The sequence below is a fragment of the Ambystoma mexicanum genome, chromosome 6p (genome assembly GCF_040938575.1).
Source record: "Ambystoma mexicanum isolate Mex_15411 chromosome 6p, UKY_AmexF1_1, whole genome shotgun sequence".
Taxonomy (NCBI): domain Eukaryota; kingdom Metazoa; phylum Chordata; class Amphibia; order Caudata; family Ambystomatidae; genus Ambystoma; species Ambystoma mexicanum.
The window spans coordinates 1,515,815,417-1,515,834,267 of NC_090935.1; positions in this window are offsets into that span (position 1 = coordinate 1,515,815,417).

Consider the following 18,851-nt stretch of genomic DNA (forward strand, 5'->3'; position numbering starts at 1 on the left):
AAAAGTGATTACATTGTCTTTTGTTGAAGCCATATCAAGTTATTTTCTGTACTGCATTTCATTCATCATTGCGTTTCCTTGAACCATATAAAGCATTATTTCCCACCTCATTCTTCTGTTCCTATTCATAAGTAACCAATAACTGTGCTACTGTAGGATTACCTCTTGCTGATTACTGCTCATATTCACAAGTGTACTATCCATTATCAATTTATTTAGAGAAGTATGATATATATATATATATTATATATATATATATATTGTTTAATTTTGCAAATAAACCTTTTAAATTTGCAAAACAAGCCTACCTCTTGGCTCAGTGGGGTTAAGGGGGATTCTAAGAGAGGGGTGTTATACAAGGGTTCATCATCCAGATTATAACTTGCCATAAAAATACATAAATAAGGGCTTCCCTTGGGCATCCCAGACAAGGCACTGACTTAGTGGGATTGCTTGATTGGAGTCACTTACAGAGTGGGGGCTCGTCCAGGATATTCTGGATTAGGTTTACAACTTGTGCAGCTTAATACAGTGTGTCAACTGACCGGATACACATATCCAGTTAGATCACCACGCTGTTTTACACTGTGAAAGCACCCCTCAAAGGAACGCTCTAAGGAAATGGTCTGTTTCGCAAAATAAAATACAAACTTCTGTAAGTCATGAAGGAACTGAAATTCCAGAATGGCGACACTGGTAGACATCAAAATAGCCAGAGAGCACTTCTTACATAAGCTATTTGTGAGAGGTGAATGGACTGAGCAGGGCCAGGATGCGTGGTTGCAGGCAATCACACGACAGGTCACTGCAACTGGGTTAGATATCTAGAGAGATCAGGGTCCCTTACATGTGGCCCTGAGTGAACTATACATGGCTCCTAAAGCTAAAGATGAACACGACAAGATGGTTAGGATAGCGGCATATTTGTATCTATATATGGGAGCCATGCAGGACAAATGTGCTGAAGGCCAAGATCTGGCAAATAGGCAACAGATAGCGTTAGAGAAGGCCCAATCTGACCTGGTCTCTTCTGAGCAGAGGATGCACAGAAGCCAAGAGTCAGAAAATGAGAGCAGACAGTATCTCATTAAAATCAAAGAGGACATGTGTATCCTGCAACGGGAAAAGTCTGACCAGGATACCAGCTTTCTGGCCTTCCAGAAGGAGTACCAAGAAGGTTTGGACTCCCTACTGCAGAGCCAGAAAAAGCTGGAGCAACAATTAGATTTCAATAGGGCATGTGCTGAGCAGGTAGTCACCTTGCAAAGCCACCTAGATAGGGAAAAGGCAGAGAGCAATAAAATGATCCTGAAAGACCTGGATACCCAGGCAGAGCTTGATCAGGAGCGCCAGAAAGCTGGTGCCCTTCAAAGGCAAAGGGACGACCTGGTGGCACAGATGCAGACTCTTAGTCAGGAAAGGGACACCTTAGGCCAGGAAGTCTGCCATTAAAAAGAAAAACTGAAGAAAATCACTTGGCCCTCCAGGGGCTGGGTAACCTCCAAAAAGAGCATCAGAACCTGTTAGAGCACACCAGGAGGGTGGAAGAGGCTCTGGCAAGAAAGGAGCAGGCCAGTAGGGATGGGACGCAGGAGGTAACCCTCCTGCAGCAAAGACTGGCCCAGTACTCCAGGACCAATCAGGAGGCACAGAGAGAGAATGAGGCTCTCTGCCAGCACAATGATAGGCTCCAGCAACAGGTAGCCATGCAGGAGAGATTGATATAGTCGAGTAAGGCCATGGTTGAGGAGCTGAAAGCCCAGGCTCTTTCATTGCAAAAGGGAGCAGGGGCTGATAGAGATGAAATTCGCTGGGAAAGGGAAACGCCTGAGCATAACCTCAGGAGCCCTAGTACCAGAGGCCTTCATCTCTACCAGTCCCTGGACTCTGCCACCCCCATGTTCCCTGGCGCACATGAGCACGGGGCCACAGGGATGGCAGATTACTATCCAGCTAAAAGTATGGGGCTCATAGGCCAGTACCACCCAGGAATGGACGGGCGGGCATCCGGGTATGGGCACCCAAGCACAGTGCAATTTAGTGGGGAACCCCAGGAGAGTAGGCCCACCAAGGGCATCCTGAAAACCTCTGCCCAGTTAGGTCAGTGGGGGGGTACCCATCAAATCCTGGCAGCAAGGAGGGATCTGAAGACTCATCTGAGCATCACAGGACACAGGAGACCAGGTTCCCACATTCTGCCAGCCATTCCCAGGCTCGCAGAATCCGGGAAAACCTGGAAGATCAGACGGGCATCTCTGGGAGCAGTGCTTCTGAGTCGGAGGATGAATGGACCAGGGTTACCCGAACCAAAAAGGCCAATAAGGCAAAAAGGGCCTTGATTAAGGACCCATTGAAACAAATAAAGGCAATAAGGAGTGTCATCACGCCTTATCATAAGAACGCCAAGTATTCTGTTTGGGAACACTTGGAGCTCTATGAGACTTTCCATTTGAAGGACAGCAGTAGCTGCATCCAGTACATGAAATGGACATTCTCCCCAGAATACTCCAGTTTCTTTGCAGGGCTGGAGGACCAAAACCATTCAAGATGGTCCGCACATAGGGCGGCCATCTTGAAACATTTTTCTGTTCATAGAAATCCCCAAGAGGCTCGCAAGGCAGCCTACAATTTGCAATGTGGGGAGGATCAGGCCCCACAAGAATTCGTGCAAGAATTGAAGCGTGCCTTTGCGCAGACCACCAAAAGGGTGCACACAGACAGCAAAGAGTTTGTCAATACTTTTTTCCATGCCTTGCCCAAATACATCATGACCCAGCTAGTGAGAGATTTTCACGAGAAGAGGTCACTAGACTGGGTCATTGAACAGGCTACCCGGATCTATGAGGTGCAGAAGCCCATAGAAAATAAAAATAATGCGCATAAAAACCCCAAAACCAACAGCACCCCTGCTGCTGCCAAGGTGGCAGAGATAAAGGTTGCCCCCGTTTTATATTTGGAGATGGGGGGGGCCTAAAAACCTGCCTGCACCAAATAACTCTAACACCAGAAGGCCCTCTGGCCAGTCACAGACAGGGAGTCAAGGAGGTAGTCCCACAAATGGGGTCCCTCGCTCCCCTGATTATGTAAGTCCCCGCTACAAGGAAAACCGACCCATCCTGGGTTATGTGTGGACTCCTCTAGCCCAAGGGGGGGATCCGGCCAAGCACCTAACCCAGGGAATTTCCCTCCTAACTTCCCCCAGGAGGGCAGAAATTCACCAAACCCTGGGCAGAATTTTTTCACCAGGTATCCACCCAACTTCCTGCCCCAAAATCATCCATCCCTCTTTCCCCAATTCCCTGAGCCCAGACAACCTATTCCGGGAGAGGGGAGGCCAAGGGTGAAGGGGTACCCAAATCTTCCCAACCCGGTGTATTACCAGAGAAGGGATAGCTACCCTTCCCGGGATCAGCCCAGGGGGGAAAACAGAACCCTGTATCAGCCTGAGCGGGTTTCACAACTTGAGCGCCAGGTCCAAAACATGGCACGGGATCTGGGTCACATGCTGAGGGCGCAACAGAACCCTCAGATGGGCATGCCGGCACAGAACGCCCCAAACTCTGGACCTGGTGCTCCAGAACAATGACGGGGGCAGCACCCCAATAGCCCACCGGTTCCCAGGGAGGAGGCACAAAGGGAAGGGGGGTGTAAAGCCTTGGAGGAAGCTTCCTTCCTCACTTGTAAACAGCCCCTGGAAACCCAGGAACCGGAAACGAAATCTCCTGCCCCTGAAAGTCTGCCTCCAAAGGAGCAGAGGGGGGTAGGAGAAACAAAGTACCCAAACAGGCCCAGTTTGTGGAGGAGGTACAGATCTTCCAATTTGAGGGAGAGGGATCCTCAGAGGATCCTGGGAAAAGGATCTTCTCCTTTAGAGATGGGGGAACTCCCAAAGAAAAATGGGTCCCAAGGGATTCCAATCCAGACTGGGGAGATATGGAGACTGAGCTACCGCCGCCGATCATCTCATCCCAGAACTCACAATACCGAAATCCCCTGGTTCAAACCCATCCTGGTGACTGCCTCCAAAAAGTAGGGGGGCAGCCCAGAACCGGAACCAGGGGAACCCACAATGGCTCTGATCTCCAGTTGCCAACTTTTTCTTTTAGATTCCCAAGGCTCTCCACAGAATTGTGCCCAAATCTCTTCTCTTGAAATGTCCAAAACCAGAAAATTGGCCCACCAGTTGTCCAAAAATGTGCATTATCTGTGCCCCCTTGAGGAGAAGCAGGGAAAATATTATGCCCCAATACAAGTACAGGGGCAGGGTACAATTTCAGCGCTGGTGGACACTGGATCTCAAGCTACCCTTCTGTCCAGAAGGGCCTTTGATTAACTGAATTTAGGAAGGGGAGAGAATTATCGTATTCCTCTCACCTCTCTTCCTGGACAACTCCAGAACTTTGACGGGAAGGAAATTCCCGTTGAGGGGACGGCAGAATTGGACATTAAAATTGGGCGTCACAGGTTGAAACACCCAGTCATAGTAGTGACTCCAGAGGGCACCCCTTGTTTACTAGGGAACGACCTCCTGAGAAGTTTGTCACCCCTAATAGATTGTGTAAACAAGGTCCTCTGGACCCAGACTAGCCGACCAATAAAATTAAAAAAGAGTGTCAACCATGTTAGTTTAAATGGCACCTGCCACATGGTTGAACAAAAATCTAACCAATTAGAATTTCACTTCCAGAACAACCAAATTCCAGACATGACAGTAATATCAGTATGACAACAGACTGGTGGTGGGGGGGTCCTCTCTATTTCTGAAAATCAACCTTCCTCCCAGTTTAAGGTGGTATTTCACACTGGAAGGAAACACTCTGAAATTCTTTACCAATCCACAATCAGACACTCCCACTCCTATAGTCCAGAAAGATGTGAAATCAGCTCAGAGCCTGGCTGATATTCAGCAAATTGGAGATCAGTTGTTCATCCCTGTTCAGTTAAATGATGGGAAGGACTCTGTTCTCGCTCGCGTGTGCGTGAACAACAGTAAGAGCTTCATCAGCGAAGCCATGTTCCGCCAACTCCCAAAAAATCCAGCCATTCCCACATTCAAACTGATAGATAAATGGGAAATGGACCTGGAAGCACCCAATTCCAAACATATCCTGCCAAGCAGGTGTATGCTCAAAATCTCCATTGGCAACAAGAGCATAGTCCATAATTGTTGGGTCGTGCGAGATGTCACTGCCGCCTTTTACTTAGGCAGTGACATTCTCAATCGCTTTGCCATTAGTTTGGACCTAATAAACTTCAAAGCTTGGTCCCGATTAGCCGATAATCCCATGGGCTTTGATGATTCAGAAAAAGCATTTAGGTCAGCTCAATTGCTACCTTATGCAGTTGAAATTCAGATTAAAGAGGAAGTCACCATCCCAGAAAGGACCCAACAATTCTCCCTGGAACTGAAAGTTAAAAGAGGACAAACATTGAAAAACCCTGATGCTTATATTCATCTAAATGCTTCTCTCCAACAGCAAGGGTTGGGGGTAAACCCAACACCATTAGTCAACATAGAACATGACACCATTCCAATAGAGGTGGATAACAGCGACTTAAAGAGTATTACTCTAGCCGCAGGCACCATTATTGGAATGGCGGTTGATGACCGACATTTCTCCATTGATTTAGGAAATTAACTGTTAGGACCAATCCCCCAGGACTGTTTTGACAGTGACAGTGCAGACAATACAACACCAGACAGGATTTTCACCCGGCATGGGGGGAACTTCCTGGTGTACACTTCTTGCCCTTATGGTAAGGAAGATGCGACTTGTGACTTCAGAGGGGACAAGGTGATTTTCCAGGTCCATGAGGGCTGCCTTTCCCACCTGAAGCCTCCAGTCCAAATCAGCACTCTGACCAGGGACCTCTCCACCCAGCTGGAGGAGGCCGCTGAGATAGCCAAACCAGAAGTCTTTCCAGGCTTCAGGCAGATGGTGGAAGAGAGAGTCTACCTAGCTGATGCCTGTGTGACTCTGGAACAAAAGCAAAAGTTGAAACAAGTTTTCTTGGATTTCCAAGATCTTTTTGCGGTAGACTCATATGACTGTGGTCGCACCGACATCCACACAACAACAATTCCCACGGACCCTGGAATGACTCCATTGTTTGTGAAGCAATATCGTTTGCCTCTCGCATCCATTGAGTCCCTTACTGAAATAATTAAGAACCTTGAGTCCCGGGGAATAATCCGTCCAGTCCACAGCACTTTCAATAATCCGGTGCTGGGAATATTGAAGCCAAACGGCCAGTGGAGACTCTGCGCCGACCTTAGGGAGCTCAACAGACGGGTCCATACTTCCCGATGGCCTCTGCCCTACATTGACCAAGGGCTGGCCCAGATCCAGGGGTCACAGGTGTTCACTGCAATAGACCTGACCAATGGATACTGGACCGTGCCTGTTAGTAGGGAGGACCAATACAAACTGACTTTTACCTTTGGGGGCCAGCAGTACACATGGACCCGGACTCCCTTCGGATACCTCAACTCTGGCAATTTCCTACATAAGGCCATGACCGACCTGGGTGCGAGGGGTAACCTGGCTTATGTAGATGATGTCCTCATCAAAAGTTCATCTGTGGAGGAACACATAGCGGAAATCTGTTATGTTCTGACGCAGTTGAGGGCCGCCGGAGCAAAACTTTCCTTTCAGAAAGCACAGTGGTGTAGAACCCGTGTTAATTTCTTGGGGCATGAGATTACTCCTCAGGGTCTCTGTCTAATAGAAATAGAGTCCCTGTTGGGCGAAATCCAGGTCACTGTTATCACTAGGTCCCAGACAAATGCTCACAATGATCTTTCAACTGCCCAATGGAGTAAGGAGACCCCTGATGCTGATTTAATTACAGCTCAAAAGGGGGATCCAATCATAGGTAAGTTTTACCAACACCTTGAGGACCCTGAGAACTTTCCCCTGACGGATACCGATTACATTGGGAAAGAGGACCTAAGAGTGTTGATGAAATGTCCAAAAATGTTTCGAATCCAAGACGGATTGTTGGTAAGGAAATCCCAAGCTGGCCATGATCAGTGGGTGGTTCCTACCTCATTCCGAAGCCTGATGTTAAGTCACGCCCATGATGCGGCCACCGCCGGTCATAGGGGGTTTCATACAACACTTGAAATCTTAAGAGAGGTTGCATACTGGCCACACATGGGGCAGGACCTCGACCAATACTTGAAGGGGTGTCTTGTGTGTGCACAATTTCAGCCATCATCCCTCCCGTGCGCCTCTCCAAAAGAGGGGGATGACACTGCCATGGTCAGATTTGCAAATCGACTTTGTAGGCCCTGTAATTCGCTCGTCTAGAGGAAACAAGTACATGTTGACTTTTACATGCTTGTTTACCAATTGGGTGGAATGTCTCCCTGCCCCAAACTGCAAGGCAGAAACAGCAGCTGCCCTGATGATTAACCACATCTTTTCCCGTTTTGGTCTACCTCAAAGGATTGAGTCAGACAGAGGTAGCAACTTCACCAGCGAGGTAATGACAAAGATGTGGGAGATACTGGGTGTCAAAAGGAAGTTACATATTGCTTACCGGCCAGCTTCCTCTGGGGCAGTAGAACGCTACAACCGAACCATTGTGAGCATCTTAAAAAAGTTTGTGGCAGATTCTGGGCCAAGTTGGGATATCCGACTACCTCTGGTCCTAATGGCCATCAGATCTACCCCTTCATCTGCAACTAAAATGTCACCATTTGAGTTGATGACCGGATGCAAGATGGTGCTGCCCCAGCATTTGCTCTACAGGACCCAAGAGCAGACGTTGATAAATGCCTCCACAACTCATGAGTATGTGGAGAATTTAAGGCAACACCTTCAACATGCTTTTGCCTATGCTCAGCGGAATCTAGAAAGATCAGCTGATAGCATGAAAACCCACTACGACCTGAAAACCACCAGGAAAGTATACGAGGTGGGGGACCGGGTCTATCTATACAATTTCCAAAGGAACCAGGCCAAACAGCGAAAATGTTTGCCTACATGGAAGGGACCGTTTGAAATTATAGACAAGATCTCCCCTGTAGCGTATAAGATCCGCATCCCCAAAGGTAGTCTGGCGGAAGGGGAAGACAAGTGGGTACATATAAATCAGCTAAAGTGTTGCCATCCCAGGCACACTCTGCAGCAACTGGAGGAGTCCTCTGCAATACTAGAGGGGACCGCTCCAGATTAATTCAGTTCCCATCCTAAAATATCCCACATATACTCTCTAAAATATTATGATTGAAAAAAAAAATGTTTCATGATGATATCTTGTTTTTCAAAATAAGAATGCTATGATCTATTCTCGTGATTTATAAAATGTATATGTCGCCCCACTATATCAATAGTGGTGGAAAAATGTCTATGAATAGGTATTGCCGCTTTTGCTTTGTCGTCCTAGGAGAAAGAAAACCTGGAGACTGGCCAAGGAGGACGACCGGGGACCGGGAGCAAAGATCCGAGGGGCCCGGGGTACCGCCCAATATTCCCATCAGGACCGGCAAGGAGAACCGATCGATCAAACTGGGTGGAGGAAAAGATGCTGAACTGTGCCATCTACAGAATTGGAAGAAGATAATGCGGACATACCAGCTCAGGGCTCAGAACATCCTTTGCACCCGACTTCCCCTCGACTCAATCAAAGCGCAGTCGGACGGGGCGGTTTGTCAAGGGTTTTGACCCATGTTGAACCAATAGACTGGGTAGATGTGGGGATGAGCTGTCGCCGCCCATCATTCCATCCCAGAGTCCAGGAGAACTGCGCAGTTAGGCGCACACCAAAATAATCGGCTGACCTGCCACCCACCAGTGTGAGCGTGCTGGGTCAGAAGAGCCATGGGTGAAATGGGGTGCCAAAGAGAAAAACAGCAGTGCCTGTTAGCTAAAAATCACTTTAAAAATCACCCTTTGTTTCTCTGAATGCAAGCACAAATTGCCCATTTCAAACATTGCGAGATATGCAAAAATCTCACTGAACATCAGCAGACATGTGGCAGAATGAATTTTTGCGTGCAGGGCCTCATCATGACCTCGGTAGCGCTATTAGCGCGGGGACTATTAGCACGACCGCCATAGCCCCCGGCGCTAATAGCGCGGGATCAGGAGTTGGGCGGACTTAGTAGTCCCCATTCCCCATTGAGCCCATTCAGGAATGCCCCATTCCCCATTGGGCTCAATGGGGAAATTTCACGCTCATACCGCCGGCGGATTTCCCGCCGGCGGTATTAGCGCGAATTCTCGGCGGATTTCACACCAGCTCAGAGCTGGGGCGTGATCCGCCAAAGCCCTGATTCGGCGAACCCTTAAATCCGGCAGTAATAGCGCTACCGCCGGATTTAAGGGTTACCGCCGAAGTCGTGATGAGGCCCTTTAAATCTGGAAAGATGAAGAGCCCAAACAATGTTAATAACACAACTGGCTGAGCTGTGGATGTCAGCAGCTTAATTGAAATTGGATTTAAAACCACTAAAATCGAAATGTTTAAATTGAATGAGTGACCTACTTTTGAGTGTCACATAGTTTGCAACTGTTAAATGTCATGGTTTTGAACTTAGAATCAGCATTCTAGCTGCATGTGTAAAAATTGTAAGTTTGATTTAAACTGGGAACAAACAGGACATTAAGCTGAAGCTTGGCTTAAAGAAATTGAATTCTGCCTGACAACTACCCCCGACAGGAGTTGAACTGGCTCGACAACTCTTCCCAGGCCTGGCTGCATCCTGCTGCCCCCGCCAAAAGGAGATCACACCTCTCTGATTGAATTAAGGGAGGGGTACCTGCAGACTGCAGGAAATTGAACAAAGCCCTGTCCTGGACTCAGGCAAATGTTTTATTGGGGGGGCTTGTAAATGGCTTCCTCTTGGGAGAAACTGGGAGAGGCAGTGCCTGTGAGAGCAAACTGAGCTTGGGGGAAGTGGACAAACCAGAAACTCCACCATGTGCTTGGGGGAAACCACACCCCTTTGGACCAGAGCATAATTTAAAAAAAAGATGGATAATTCATAGTACGGACTTGTCAGAATTATATAAGTAATATCATTATTCTTGTGATTTTTCTGTGCACGTTTTAAGAGGTGTTAGGACCCTGTGGTGTATTCTGGGGGGTTGCTAGCGGAAAATAGGGTCTTACTCCAAATGTCTTCATGTTAAAAATCTGACACTTCATCAATTAATGTCCTTACTCCTTGCGCACATTTGTGTAATTTTTGGTAAATTTCCGATGTTGGTAAACCGACCAAAAAGCGCAAAATGTTGTCATTTCTGAATCCCAGCTCGGAGGAACATGGGGCTTGAACAGAGACCTGTCTTAATTCATCTGTAATATGTACATGTAATGTCAACCACTTGTGTATCTGGGAAATATGTATTGAATCAAATATAGATTTGTGGGCAAATTGACCAGGGGAGGATCCTCTGACCCATAAACAGACCTCATCATGATGACAATCCATTTCCTTCCCCCAATCATGAGAGAGGGGAGAATTGGGCCAATGACAAGTAGAGAGGGGCAGGCTCAGTTATGCCATGCACACACCCACTTTCTAAACACATAAAAGCAGACAGTGCAGGACAGGTGGGGACATTCACTTTCCACTTTCTTGCGGGATGCTTTGCCGGGAGACTTCAGACTTCACATCCAGAGATCCAGACTTCAAATCCATCAATCTCCAGAACCTGTAGCAGAAATTAACTCCAGAATTTGTGGCAGAGAGGCCTGAATCCACAAGCTGAATCCTCTTCAGCAGGACTCAAAACCAACCAAACTATTCAACAGCCGGGCGAGCTGTTTGAATTTTTTGCCAAGAACTTTTGCAAGAACCTGAAGCAGTATCCAGAAAGCAGTGCTGTATATGGAACCAGAGAGAACCACAAACCAGACCGTTGTGAGCAGAACCGGTGCTTGACAGACCCAGAGAGCAGAGCTGACCCAGATAGCCGGGACTTCAGAACCACACGCCGGAAGCCCTGACCAACCTGACCAGACCTTGACGGCTTATTTCAAAAATATAGTGTGAGTACTCACTGTGCCAAAACCAATCTCTTAGTTTAAAATAATCTAATCCAAACTATTTTAGCCTATTAGAACTGCCTCCTAGAATCGTGTCATTCTGTCGTCTTTAAAACTGAAAACTGTCATCTGTCATTCCGAGCTTTAAAATTTCAAATCTGAAAAACAACCTTGACTAAATCGGCCGTATCTCCGGAACTGAGCGAGTTTTAACTGTCATCTAAAAGCTAAGATTCTAGGCTTTCCAACGAACCTAGAACCAACTTGTTACTCCTTATAGGGCCTCCGTAATTACGCTCGACGCACGCGATTAAATTTGCCGCGATTTGACATTTTGCACAATTTCAGCCACATGTAAAAATCAGCAGCTCCTTGCTTTCCTTTGCTAAAATTCGTTTTAACCTGCTAGTTACTCGTAGAGCATTGCTAAAGTGAGCCTGAACTAATATAAACTAGGTATCACCCACCCTGAACCCCCTATAGGGAATTAAAAGCCTTTTTAGCATATTTTTCACTTAATTGCAACCACATCAAAGTATCTTGCCTGTGTTAAAACTCATATCTGTTTTCCTCTAAGCTTGCTAGGGGGGAACTGAATTATATTTGATTGCATTCCTGAGAACTGTGTGTCTTCTTTCCATCTCCTTATATTGCATAAAGGGAGGGAGTGAATTGTCAAGGAAAAGTGATTACATTGTCTTTTGTTGAAGCCATATCATGTTATTTTCTGTACTGCATTTCATTCATCATTGCGTTTCCTTGAACCATATAAAGCATTCTTTCCCACCTCATTCTTCTGTTCCTATTCATAAGTAACCAAGAACTGTGCTACTGTAGGATTACCTCTTGCTGATTACTGCTCATATTCACAAGTGTACTATCCATTATCAATTCATTTAGAGAAGTGTGATATATATATATATATATATATATATATAGTTTAATTTTTCAAATAAACCTTTTAAATTTGCAAAGCAAGCCTACTTCTTGGCTCAGTGGGGTCAAGGGGGATTCTAAGAGAGGGGTGTTATACAAGGGTTCATCATCCAGATTATAACTTGCCATAAAAATACATAAATAAGGGCTTCCCTTGGGCATCCCAGACAAGGCACTGACTTAGTGGGATTGCTTGATTGGAGTCACTTACAGTCTAAGTAAGTCCACTTCATATCTCAGTATGTATTCCAATGTTGAAACCAAACATTAGTGGCAAACTCAGCAGCCAGTTCAACCTGATCTACTACCCTAATATCTCTTGATGTAATTGCCCAAACAGGAACTATTGTGTGCAAAATACACAAGACAGCAGCTCTATTCATTGGTGGCTGACTAACATCATGACAAACCTGGTGCAATTTCAGTGCTTTAACTTTTACACTATTAGCAGAAAGATCGTTGTCATTTACTTCAGCTATATGTACAGCGTTCTGAGTATTAATGTTCCATAAATCAGTTCATGTACTTTGTGTATTGAGGGGAGTGTCGGACTGTGGTACACAAGTCACATTACACGAAACATGGTTGCCTATTGTAGAAGACAATGGAGCACCTACATGTTGAACCACAATTTCCTCAATGCTTGTACTGGGGTGCAGCATAGAAACCAACTCATCGTCAAAAGCAGGTTGTGCAGAGGCTAATTGAGTGGAAGCAGACTGAGTATCCTCCTCAAATATCACTGGCATAGTCTCTACCTTCTTCACATTCTTGATATATTTACGCAGTTTGATCTTATTGCTATACATAAATGCTTGCCTGACGGTTGCAGGCGTATGCTTCACTATGGGAGGTCTCCTACCTTTCCTTATTATATTTGCTTCAACATGATTGCGGCTAGGGTGACATTGCTTTCCATCAACATGTGTATCAATTATAACATTAGTTACAGATTTAGTGGGTGACATACACGTGCCTCGATCGCAAACCGATTTACGGCCACGAATAATACTTTTATATAAAAGGAGTGATTGTATATCTAACTTATTTTCAAGGTCAGAAGGTTTTCAAAGGCATTATGCATTTCACTAGATGTCATAATGGTGTCATTTACACTTATGTTTACACACTCACTGGGATCATGCACCGTCTTTATCGTCACTTCATCATTATTGTCACAGTTATTGACTCAATCAGACTCAACATTTTCTGTCCACAAATAATACTGTTCATTATCTCCTTTATGTTTAGGTGTTACTGCCAAGGAGAGCAGATCTTTGGCAGATATCCTCCCTGATTCTGGGGACGATTTCTCTGTTGTTTTCGGGGTGGAAGATACTTCAAAGGATGACATCTCCATGATATTACCAAAGTACTCCACATCCAGTTCATCCATTTAATTACTGGGAAGATCAACATTGGCCATAGGGAGCTGAGTATCTCAGCACTATTGTGTATCATAGCATTAACACAATGGGCCTCATTACGACCCTGGCGCTAAGTGACAAACGATGGCGGTAAATGCTTACCGCCATCGTTTTCCGCCAGGTCCGATCATGACTCCTGACCGTAAACTACGATGCCAATAGCGGCATCGTAGTTAACGCTGCCGCTAACTGCGCTAAGGGTGCGCGCACGCGACCGCCCACACCGTACTTAGCGCCATGGCGGAAAGGCACGCAAATGCCGACCCAAGCGGACATGCACCTAACGCCATCACCGAGGCCGCAAAGTACCTTACCGCCATGGTGCAAATAACGCCATCGCGAACCAACCGTAAAGGGCCAATTCAAGTGTATGCAGCTGCCACAGGTGCACAGAAACAGCACAGGTGAAGGCAATACAGACTCAGGGGAGTACAAAAAGAGCACACCCCACCCCTACCCACACCCAGTCACACTCCACAATGATGCCAATACGACTAGCAATGTTGGGGCTGGAGGACCTGATAGCAATGCATGTGCTACTACAACAGCAACAACAACAACAACAACAGGCAGCACAGAGGAGACGCAGGAGGAGAAGGAGGGCAAGGCAGGCCCAGCAAGCCCCACCAGCACAGCTAGTGCCACCACGCAGGCAGCCCCCAATCCCACGCATCAGAGCCAATCCAAACAACCTCACTGCTGAGCAGATCCACACCCTGTACCGTTTGGACCGGGACACCATCACCGCCATCGTAGACATGATACACGATGACATCGTCAGCATGATAGAAAGTCCAACCGCCATCCCCCCCCTACTGAAGGTAGTGGCTGTACTCCACTTCCTGGCCACAGGCACCTACCAGCACACAGTGGGGCACCTGCATGGCATTTCACAACCATTATTCTCACGAACACTCATCCAAGTGCTCGATGCCCTCCTCAAGCACACAGACGACCACATCTCATTACCACGGACTGCCCAGGAGATTGCAAACACCAAAGTCGGTTTCCATGCACTAGCCAGCATACCCGGTTGCATTGGTGCCATCGACTGCACCCATGTGGAATTGGTGGTTCCACGTGCCATGGAGGTACCGTACTGCAACCGGAAACAGTTCCACTCTATCAACGTGCAAATGGTCTGTGACTCCAACAAGATCATCACACATTGTTGTGCCCGATTCCCCGGATCAACCCATGATTCCATGATCCTGAGGAACTCCACAATACCACGCTACATGGAGCGACATGCAGGCCCAAGATCCTGGCTACTCGGTGAGTGCTATGTCATGGAAGTGGGCATGGGAATGACGTACCAGTGCATACTCCACCTGGCAGAAAGGGGGGGGGGATGCATACTCCACCTGGCAGAAAGGGGGGGGGGATGCATACTCCACCTGGCAGAAAGGGGGGGGGGATGCATACTCCACCTGGCAGAAAGGGGGGGGGATGCATACTCCACCTGGCAGAAAGGGGGGGGGGGATGCATACTCCACCTGGCAGAAAGGGGGGGGGGATGCATACTCCACCTGGCAGAAAGGGGGGGGGGATGCATACTCCACCTGGCAGAAAGGGGGGGGATGCATACTCCACCTGGCAGAAAGGGGGGGGGGGATGCATACTCCACCTGGCAGAAAGGGGGGGGATGATGCATACTCCACTGGCCTGTGAGTAACACAGAGAACGGATACAGAGGAAGGGCACTCACAATGCACAAAACCCCTCTGCATACATAGGGTGATGGCATGCAAAACAGGCCATGGCAGCAATGAGCATATACTGGTTGCATAGTGTGAATCAATTAGTGCATGTAGAAGTGAGCCAAGGTAACAGTTCCATGCCAGCCATGGTGGAACATCATGTTCCTGATCAGACAACATGACTGACACATACATTCTCGCCTACATACAGGTGATGCAGCCTACCCCCTGAAGAGGTGGCTCCTCACGCCAGTCCGGAACCCGCAGAACCAGCACGAGGAGGACTTCAACCGTGCACATACACGTACTCGTGTGGTCATAGAGCAGACATTCGGCCTCCTGAAGGCACGGTTCCGAAGCCTCAGCAGGTCTGGTGGGGCACTCCTGTATGGCCATGAGAAGGTGGCAAAGATCGTCATGGCATGTGTCATGCTGCACAATATGTGCGTCAGACGGAATGTGCCCCTGCCCCCTGACGCAGAACTGCAACCACCTGACGATGAGGATGAGGATGAGGAGGGTGCAGATGGGGCGCCACCACATGGAGGAGGCGATGTACAGGAGGGGCGTGCCATGCGCCAAAGTATCATCAACCACTGCTTCTAGCACACACGGCTGGTGTTCATCGCATGGAGACTGCACTTGGGGCACTGTGTGTCTCTGGGGCATGCACACTGTGGACTGTACACCAATAAAGCACACATACGCAATGAAAATGTCCACACATTTCCTTTTTGTGAAAGAAAAAAGTGTATTGGAACCATGAACTGTCGTGTCACACCCCCTCCCACCTCCCCCCTGCACACCCCAACACACCCCCTCCCACCTCCCCCATCCCCCCTCCCCCCTGCACACCCCAACACACCCCCTCCCACCTCCCCCCTGCACACCCCAACACACCCCCTCCCACCTCCCCCCTGCACACCCCAACACACCCCAAGTAGCTGTCAACAGATGCCTGTGACAGTGTCCACAGGCCGTCACAAGCCCCCTCTCCCGGCACCCGGGGCACCCCTGGCTGTGGAGCGCAGGTTGCGTCCGGAACGGCGCACGGGGCTGCTCTGCGCAGAACTGGCAGTGGAGGATGTCCCTGGCTGCTCCTGTGCATGCACGTCCTGTCGTGTGTGGGTGAGGCCAATGACCGCACGACGCAAGGCCGCAAGTTCTGCACAGATGTCCCTGGACATGGCCTGCATGGCATCCCTCAGGGTGGCAGTGCTCTGCGCCACTTCCGCCCTTAGTGTCTCCGTGGCCTGTTCAATGCTAATCCTAGCCCCCACACATTCCGCTGCATGCTCATCCAGCATTGCGGACAGTTGATGCTGCCGTTGAGTGATGTCCTCGAGGGACGGCTGGCCGTGCTGGCCCATGGCCAGTGCAGGTGGAGTGATGGAGGGGCTGGTCCCCTCCTGTGGAGTGTGGACAGGGCATGGGGTGGAAGGCCACTCCTCTGCCTCAGTGTGCCCCTGTGTGTCGCCCACATGGGGGCTGGCGTCTGAGAAACAGGGGGAATGTAGTTGGTCAGTGGGGCTTCTGACCTCCTGCTCCATGTCCGAGTCAGAACATGCAGCTGTTGCAGCTGTCTCCCCGATGTTGCTGCTGGCCGCTGACCCCCTGCCTTCTGTGGCAGGCAATGTCGGTGGAGGTGGAGCAGCAGCTGCTGGCCTGCTGCCAACAGGGGTGCTTGCCGGTGGGACCTCGGGTATGCCTGCAGTGGGACCTGCTTGTCGTGGGGTCTGCCTCACTGCAGCTGAGGTTGAGGGTGCAGGGAGGTTGTTGGTGGACTTCGCCCTCTTCGGCGCAGGGGTCTCCTGGTCCTCTGGGTGTGATTCTGTGCCTGTGGTGGAGCAAAGGTGGGAGGGCGTTATTGATGGGTATACAGACTTTTGGATGACAATGGTTGACATTATTTTGGCCAGTGGATGAGGCAGATTTCAGGCAGTGCCATGCAGGTTGTCTCCTTTTGGTGTGGCATGTGGATGCAGGTATGCGGGTGCCAGCAGTGTATGCAGGGTGGTGCTCGCATGTGGCTATGGGCAGTATTGATTTGTGTTGCATTTACACTCTAGGGCAACCTTGTGCTACACATGATTGGACTGCTGTGACTATGGCATGTCTTGTATGAGGCACCTACCTTCATCGCCTGATGTCGGGGCTCCCCTTTCCATCCCTCCAACGCCTTCGATGGATTCCATGCCGATGGTGGCAGCACAGATCTCCTCCCACGGTTGGAGTTTCAGGGGGGATTCTGACCCTCCACCGGTTCCCTGGGCAAGGTTGCGGTTTGCCGAGATGACGGCTCTGACCCGTATGCGCAGGTCATCCCAGCGTTTCCGGCACTGCTGTGGGGTGCGGGGTACGGTCCCCACCGCGCTGACGCGCTCAGCCACCAGGGCCCAGATGGCCTTCTTCTTCCCGATTGCTGTCCGGCTCATTTCAGGGGAGAAAACAACACCTGCGTTGTCCTGCAGGGTCTCCGCTAGCATGCAGAGTTCCTCCCGGCTGAATCGCTCCTGGCGCAGGCGGTCACAGGCCTTTTTCACGCATTTCGGCATTTTCGGGAACTTGGGTGGGTGGGTGTTTTGTCAGGACAGGTGTCAGGGTTGGGTCTGGTGTTGTTTGGTAGGATGGCGATGGATTGTGTTTTTAAAGATGGCCGACGGGCTGCTTCCCGTTCCGGCGCGATGACGCTATTTCCGGTTTGGCCTTTTACGGCCACCGTAAATTACGGTGGCCGTAAATTACGCTGGCCGTAAATTACGCTGGCCGCTACTTACGCTGGCGGATGGGCACCTTGCTCGCTTAGCGATGGCGGTAGGGGCCTTTTCCGCCATGGCGTTATTTGCATTACCGCCATGGCGTAATGCTCGTGCGCGATGGGTCGTGATGTGGCGCTCTTTACGCCATCGTCCCACGGCGTAAACGCTCATTACGCCATGGCGTTAATGACGGGCGCTTACCGCCAGGGTCGTAATGAGGCCCATTTGTGTTTGCTCTTCGACTGAAGATGATATCTTAACACTGTTCACAACTTCAGTTGACCTGATTGGGGACCCTTTTCCTAAGGATGGGTGTGAGCTCAAAGATGCAGCAGGACACCCACCAGCAATGTCAGTCAACACCTCATCTATATTACTTATACAAGCTCCTTATGATTGCCCTGCTACACCACATATCACATCATCGAGGAGTTTAGAACTGACACATCCAGTTCCTTTATAAGGTCTAACACCAATTCCCTTGCAGCTATACCTTTAGTAAGGTCAGTCGAGGGTATAATTTTGGGAAAATACCCTTAACTGTTTACATGATATGCCATGGGTCTTAGAATGAGTGATGACCTTAGGTACACAAATACATCGAACATGCAAGAGTTTATGTGGACTTGTTTCAGTATGGGAGTCTCTCATAATTCTAGACAGAGGTGTCAATATGCCTCATACAAGGTTACAAGAAAACAACTGTATCGAACTGATAGTATTGAGGAAACGTTCGTACAGGCAGGACACTATATCAACAACCTACATATGGCTAATGCAATTACCGTCTCAGTCCGGTGGGCAGACAGAAAATCTGAACAAAAAGATAGCAGGGAAACAACTGCAACAGTCGAAACAAAGTTCTGAACACGAACTTAACTCACATTGTTCACACACTTTCCATTTATAAATTTATGGAGCCCTACAATCAATCAAGGAATGAAGGACTACACAGACACACCTACACACTTGCTCGCATTGTAAAGCAATTGTTGGCTAACCTCACTATAGCGAGCCCAAAATGAATA